Below are 6,930 nucleotides of genomic sequence, written 5' to 3'. Positions count from 1 at the left end.
AAAACACTGCTGTCCAGGCTTTGCCAACTCCTAGTGACCTTGCAAGGACAGTAGAACTGCCCCATAGTTTCTAAGGCTATAAATCTTTACAAAAGCAGATTGTCACAGCTCACTCCCATGGAACAGCTGGTAGGTTTGAGCCCTCAACGTTTTGGTTAGCAGCCATGTGTTTAACCACTGCACCATTTGGGCTCCTACCTTACACAAATTTCTGACCAAAAACTTATTATTGATTTAAAAGGAAAACACACAACCTATTATATTTAGGTTTCTTAGCAATTTCTTAATGTCTCATTTCTGGAACCCAAGAGACATACAGTACCCTGTTGCCTATGCAGTTCAAGCCCCTTGGCACATTGGCCCAGTGAAAGCTTTGGGCAGGGATAGAAGAGGAGGAACCTCTCATCTGATCACCCAGCAGGAGGGATGCCTCAATGTACAGTCAACACATCTTGGCATCCATGACCTCACTGTTTTGCCAAACAATAGACATGTTCTGATATGTTTAGAGATTTTAATTTTTTTCACAAATAGATAGCATAGTTTTATTGTTATTGTGTTGTAGGTGAAATTTTCACAGCAAATCAGATACCCACTCAACAATTCATATACAAATCGTTCAGTGGCATTGGTTACAGTCCTTGCATGTGTCAGCACTCTCACCATTTTCACACCACCTGCATCATTTCCATCTATCCAGTTTCCCTGTTCCTTCTTGTCTTCTCATCTTTGCTTTTGTGTAAATGTTGACTGTTTGGTTATTTAGTTAATTATTTGAAGGAGCACACAGGTTTTTATTTATTTTTTAGGGCAATCTGTTATTTGGCTAAAAGGTGACATCCAGAACTGTTTTCAGTTCCATTTAAAAAGGTATCTTACCACAATAGTCTCAGGGTTCTTCTAAACTAGACAAAGAAAAACAACAACAACAACAACAAAAAAAACCACTGTCATAGAGTAGATTTTGAATCATAGTGACCCCCATTGGGTTTCCAAGGCAATAAATCTTTACAGAAGTAGATTGCTCCATTTTCCTTCCACAGAGCAGCTGATGGGTTTGAACCACCAACCTTCTGGTTAGCAGTCAAATGCCTTAGGCACTGTACCAGAGCTTCTTAGGGGTTCCTCTAGTCTCTACCAATCCAATGAGTAAAGACTCACTATGAATTTTTATTAATTTGAATTTTCTTCTACATTTTTCTCTCATTCTAGCTGGGACCTTCTATAGTGTCCCTGGTCAGAATGGTTGGCAGTGGTAGCCACCCATCATCTAGTTTTTGTGGCCTCAGTCTAGAAGAGGCTGTGGTTCACATGGGCTGTTGGTCCTGCGAACTAATTTCTTCCTTGGGTCTTTGGTTTCCTCCATTCTTCTTTGTTCCAGATGGGAAGAGACCAATAGTTAAGCTTTGAGACTCTAGACACTACTCACCAAACTAGGATGCAGAATGTTATCATTATGAACTAAGTTATGCCATTTGACCCAGTATCCCACAAGACTATATTCCTGTGCCTTCAAACCCAGTAAATCAATCCCATGGGGTATTTAAGTATGTCTAGGAAGTACTCCTAACTATGCCCCCTATGTACTTTATTGTATATATGAATATATATATGCAACATATACAAAAATATATATAAATATATACATACAAACATGTACAATCATATGCCTTCTCACACCCATATAACATACATATCTTCCTATGTAATCACTCACTTATTTTTGGCTTACTATTACTACTATTGCAAAATTGATATTTATTATAGCATTTACTGTAATGCAACAAACATAACACACTGCCATCGAGTTGGATCCAACTCATAGCAGCCCCTCCTTGGGTTTCCGAGGCAGTATCACTACAAAAGTAGATTGCCCAACCTTCCTTCCAAAGAGTGGCTGGTGGGTTTGAACCTCCAGCCTTCTGGTTAGCAGTCAAATGCCTTAGGCACTATGCCACCAGAGCTCCCAGCCTTTACTGTAGTTGTCCTTTATTCTTGCATACCTCTCAGTGTCTTCATTTACCTTGGTCAAGTTGTGCTGAGTTCCCACATATTGTGTATTGACTTTCCCATCACCAGAATGAACACGTGTCTGCTATCTAGTAAGTGAATCTCCCTCTTCCCTCCCATCCCTACTAACCATCAAAGAGCATTGCTTTCTATGCATATACCTATTCTTGACTTTTTATAAAAGTGGTATCATGTAATATTAGTCCTTTTGTGTTTGACTTATTTCACTCAGCATAATGTCCTCCAGATTCATCCATGTTATAAGGTGCTTTGTGACTCATCATTAGTCTTTATTATTGCATAATATTCCACTGTATGTATGTACCACAATTTGTTTATCCATTTGTCCCTTAGTAGGCACTTAGGTTGTTTCCATTCATTTGGTATTGTGAAAAATGTGACAGTGAACAGGAGTGTGAATGTGTCTATTTGTGTCACTGCTCTTGTCTCTAGGATATGTACCTAGAAGTGGGATTGCTGGAATGTAAGTTATTTCTATTTTTAGCTTCCTGAAGAAGTGCCGCCATTTTCCATAGTGATTGTACCACTTTACAATCCCAGCATCAGTGTATAAGAGTTCCAATCTCCCCATAACCTTGTCAATACTTTTTGTTTTCTACTTTTTGGATCAGTGCCATTTTTGCAAATGTGAGATGATATCGTGTTGTAGTTTTGATTTGCACCTCTCTAATGGCTAAAGGAGCTCTGGTAGCATAGTGCCTAAGGCACTTGACTGCTCACCAGAAGGCTGGCGGTTCAAACCCACCAGCCACTCCTCGGAAGGAAGGTTGGGCAATCCTACTTCCGTAGTGATACTGCCTCGGAAACCCAAGGAGGGGTCGCTATGAGTCGGGGCCGACTTGACGGCCAACAACAAATGGCTAAAGGAGCTCTGGTGGCATAGTGCCTAAAGTATTTGACTGCTAACCAGAAGGTTGGTGGTTCAAACCCACCAGTCACTCCGCAGAAGGAAGAGTGGGCAATCTACTTCTGTAAAGATTTACCACCTCAGAAACCCAAAGGGGGTTACTATGAGTCCAATGCAACTCTATGGCAGTGAGTAATGGTTAATGATCATGAGCATCTCTTCACATGTTTGTTAGCTGCCTGAATGCCTTCTTTGGTGAAATGTCTGTTCACCAAGAATTGGATTGTTTTTGAATGGGATTGTTTGTATTTTTTCTTGTTGAGTTGTTTAAGTTTTCTATACTGTTTAGGGATTAGACCTTTGTCAGATATTTTGCTACCATATATTTTTTTCCCCAGTCTGTAGGTTTTCTTTTCACTCTTTTGATAATCTTTTGATGAGTGTAACTATTTAATTTCTAAGGGGTCTCAGTTATTTACATTATCTTCTATTGCTTATGCATTTTCAGGGTTTTTTGATAGTGTATTTATGCCAAAAATTAGGACCCTTAGGTTTGTCCCTCTTGAGGTAGAGTAGTTAAAGCATTTGGTTGCTAATCAAAAGATCGGCCATTTGAATCCATCAGTCACTCTCCAGGAGAAAGATGAGGCAGTCAGCTTCTGTAAAGATTTACACTCTTGGAAACCCTATGGGGGTTCTACTCTGTCATCCAGGGTCACTATGAGTCAAATTCAACTCAATGGCAGCAGGTTTAAGTTTATCCCTATGTTATGTCCAGGAACTTTGTACTTTTAGTTTCAACATTTATGTCTTTGATCCGTTTTGAGTTAGTATTTTTTGTGTGTGAGGTATGGATCCTGTTTCATTTTTCTGCAAATGGATATTCAATTTTGCCAATACCATTTATTAAAGAGACTATCTCTTCCTCATTTAATGGACTTCAACCCTTTGTTGAACATCAGCTGTCCATAAATGAGTGGATTTACTTCTGGGTTCTCAACTCTTTTCCATTAGTTTATATGTCTGTTTTTGCACCAGTACCAAGCTGTTGTGATTATTATGACTGTATAGGGAATTCTGGGAGCTCTGTTGACATAGCGCCAAAGGCATTTGACTGCTAACCAGAAGGCTGGCGGTTCTGTAGAGATACCACCCCAAGGAGGGGTCTCTATGAGTCAGATCCAACTCAACGACAATGAATTTGGTTTGGTTTTATATAGTGAATTCTAAGACTGAGAAGTGTGAGGCTTCCTACTTTTGTTTTTCTTCTTCAATATTGGTTTAGCTATTTGGTACCTCTCTCCTTTCCATATAAAGTTGGAGATCAGTTTTTCCATTTTGTTAAAGAATGTTGTTAGGATATGGATCAGGGTTCCATTTTATTCATAGATTGCTTTGGGTAGCATTGACATTTTCATAATGTTAAGTTTTTCAATCCATGAGTATGGAATGTTTTTCCCATTTATGTAGGTCTCTTTTGGTTTCTTGCAAGAGTGTTTTTTTTTTTTTTTTAAGGAAACCACCGAAATTTTCTATTATACCTTACAGTAAACCCTCTTTTCTTTTCTTTTTTTAATTGTGATTTGGGTGAAGATTTACAGAGCAAATTCACTTTCCATACAGCAGTTCACATACACTTTGTCTCATGACATTGACCATAGTTTACCACAATTCTTGTAAGAGTCTTTTATAGTTTTCCTTGTACAAGTCTTTTACATCCCTAGTTAGATTTATTCCTAGGTATTTTATCCTTTTGGGGACTACTATAAATGGTATTGTTTTCTTGATTTCCTTTTTGGAGTTCTCCTTGTTAGTGCAGAGGAACTCAACTGATTTTTGTGTGTTGATCTTGCATCCCACCACATTGCTGAACACTTCTATTTGTACCAGTAACTTACTTGTGGAATCTCTGGGATTTTCTATGGATAGGATAATGTCACTTGTGAATAAGTATAGTTTTATTCCTTCCTTACCAATTTGAATGCCCTTTATAGCATAGGTTTTCTGCCTTTGTATCTTAGCATGACAGTAGGAAGATCCTAGCACAGTGTTTTTTATTCTAAAATCAAATAAAAATAAATCAAATACATTTTGCAATGTGCTTGCTTAAACAAGGATAATCAAAATTCTTCACAGGAGGGGTTCTGAAAGACTTTGGTATGCTAATAAATTCTGAATCCCAAAGAAGGAATAAGGTTGGGAGCATTTCCCAAAATATATGGATATCGAATTCTATTTCTTTCCCAACTTTATTTCTTTTTGCTTTTAATCAGATCATGTCAAAGGACTATAATTCCAAGGAGCAAACTAAAAAGCTTCCTTAAAGGCTCAATATTGCATTAATTCAACTAATGTTTGCTAAGCTAGTTAGACAGTAATGCCTATTAGGCACCTGCTGTGCACCAGACACTATCTTAGCTATTTTGTATACAGTGGTGAAGGAGACAGAAACTTGCCATCAGTGAGCTTATATTTAGTGAAAAAAGATAGGTAACAAACAGAAAAACAAGCTCAGAGATAGGGAGCAGTGGTCAAAGCAAAGAGAACAGTATGTGTAAAGTCTTGGAGAAAAGATAAATAATGAAGGCTTCAAATAAACAGGTGGGGCTGGAGGTACTGAAGGTGCTAAAGAAGTGTTGAACATTAGGCTTGAGATATCGACAGAATTTCAAGTCAAGAAAAGATTTAGCCACTATCCAAAGTCTCCTGGGAAACTCTTGAAGAGTTTGCAAGGAGTGATTCCATCAGCTTTTCATGTCAGGAGAATCATTCTGTCCATAGCTGGAGAATGGACTGGAAAAGATTAAGAAAATGAATGTAATAATTGCCTAGGATTACCACAACAAAATACTACAGATTGGGAGGTTTGTAAGAGCAGAAATGTGCTTCCTCATGGTTCTGGAGACAATATTGGCAGCGTTGATTCCTTCTGAGGGCTGTGAGGGAGAATGTGTCTCATGCCTCTATCCTATCTTCTTGTGACTGTTGGCAATACTTGGTATTCTTTGACTGGTAGATCATTCAAATCTTTGCATCTGTCTTCATATGGCCACTTTTTTCCTCAGTCTGTCTCTTCCTCTCTTTCATAAGAATCAGGATCCATCCTCTCTCCAATATGACCTCATATTAACTGAAAACATTTTCAAAGACCCTATTTCTAAACAAGGTCACATTCACAGGTAGTAAAGGTTAGAACTTCAACATATCTTTTGGGGGACACAGTACAATCCATAACAACTACTAAAGAGTCTTCAGAAAAATCCAGGTGAGAAATAACTCGAACAATTCCAGTAACTCTACCCCTCCAGAATCTACAATTTTTTGAGTTTACCAACTTTTCATTCATGTCCTCATTATTCTCTACCTCTTGGTTATCAAAACACATCATTAAAATTATTCCATTGCTTATACTCACAACACCTCTTTCTTTCTATTGAGCTCCTCTGGCAAAACCCAAGTTGACTCATAGTGACCCATGTGTTACAGAATAGAAATGAGCTCCATGGGGTTTTCACGGCTGTAATCTTTACAAAGGCAGATTGCCAGACCTTTATTCTGAAGTATCACCAGGTGGATTCAACTGCCAACCTGTTGGTTAGTAGTTCAGCACAAACAGTTTGGGCCACCCAGGGACTTTCAGTCAAACCCAATCCTAGTTATTTCGAATTGTCTGCTTACTTCAGAGATGCTCCTGAGAAGCTGAATATGCTTGGGGCAGGGTGTGTATACATAACCATGCTGACACGTTTTACTTTAAATTCATTCAGTTTTTGTTTAAACTCATGTGAGTCTTTGGTGCAATCCTATGCTATCTCCCTAGGACATTTCCTTTCCAGCTGTCCACACTGTCTCTCTGCTTAAACTTCTTTCCACCTCCTCATCCCCTGTTGATGACCTTGTTTTCTATTTCACTAACAAAATAGCAATAACCAAAAAATACTTAAAGTCTACAGCCAGGTCCGCTCTTTGCAGATGGGCACTTCCCCCTCCCCAGGTCTCCTATTCAAGCCCCAGTCCTCCTACTGCATGACTGTGGTGACCATGTGCAAAAA

General features: G+C 38.7%; 1 pseudogene; it reads left to right on the top strand.

The window, feature by feature from the left end:
- Nucleotides 1-5,458: 5,458 nt before the first annotated feature.
- LOC122149758 overlaps nucleotides 5,459-6,930 on the top strand; it is a 3,102-nt pseudogene continuing 1,630 nt past the window's right edge.

The sequence above is a fragment of the Orycteropus afer genome, unplaced genomic scaffold, assembly GCF_000298275.1.
Source record: "Orycteropus afer afer isolate SDZICR_OR568_19922 unplaced genomic scaffold, OryAfe1.0 scaffold00045, whole genome shotgun sequence".
NCBI classification, from domain to species: Eukaryota; Metazoa; Chordata; class Mammalia; order Tubulidentata; family Orycteropodidae; genus Orycteropus; species Orycteropus afer.
Note: the sequence above shows the minus strand (reverse complement) of the source record. Positions and strands in the feature narration are given on the sequence as shown.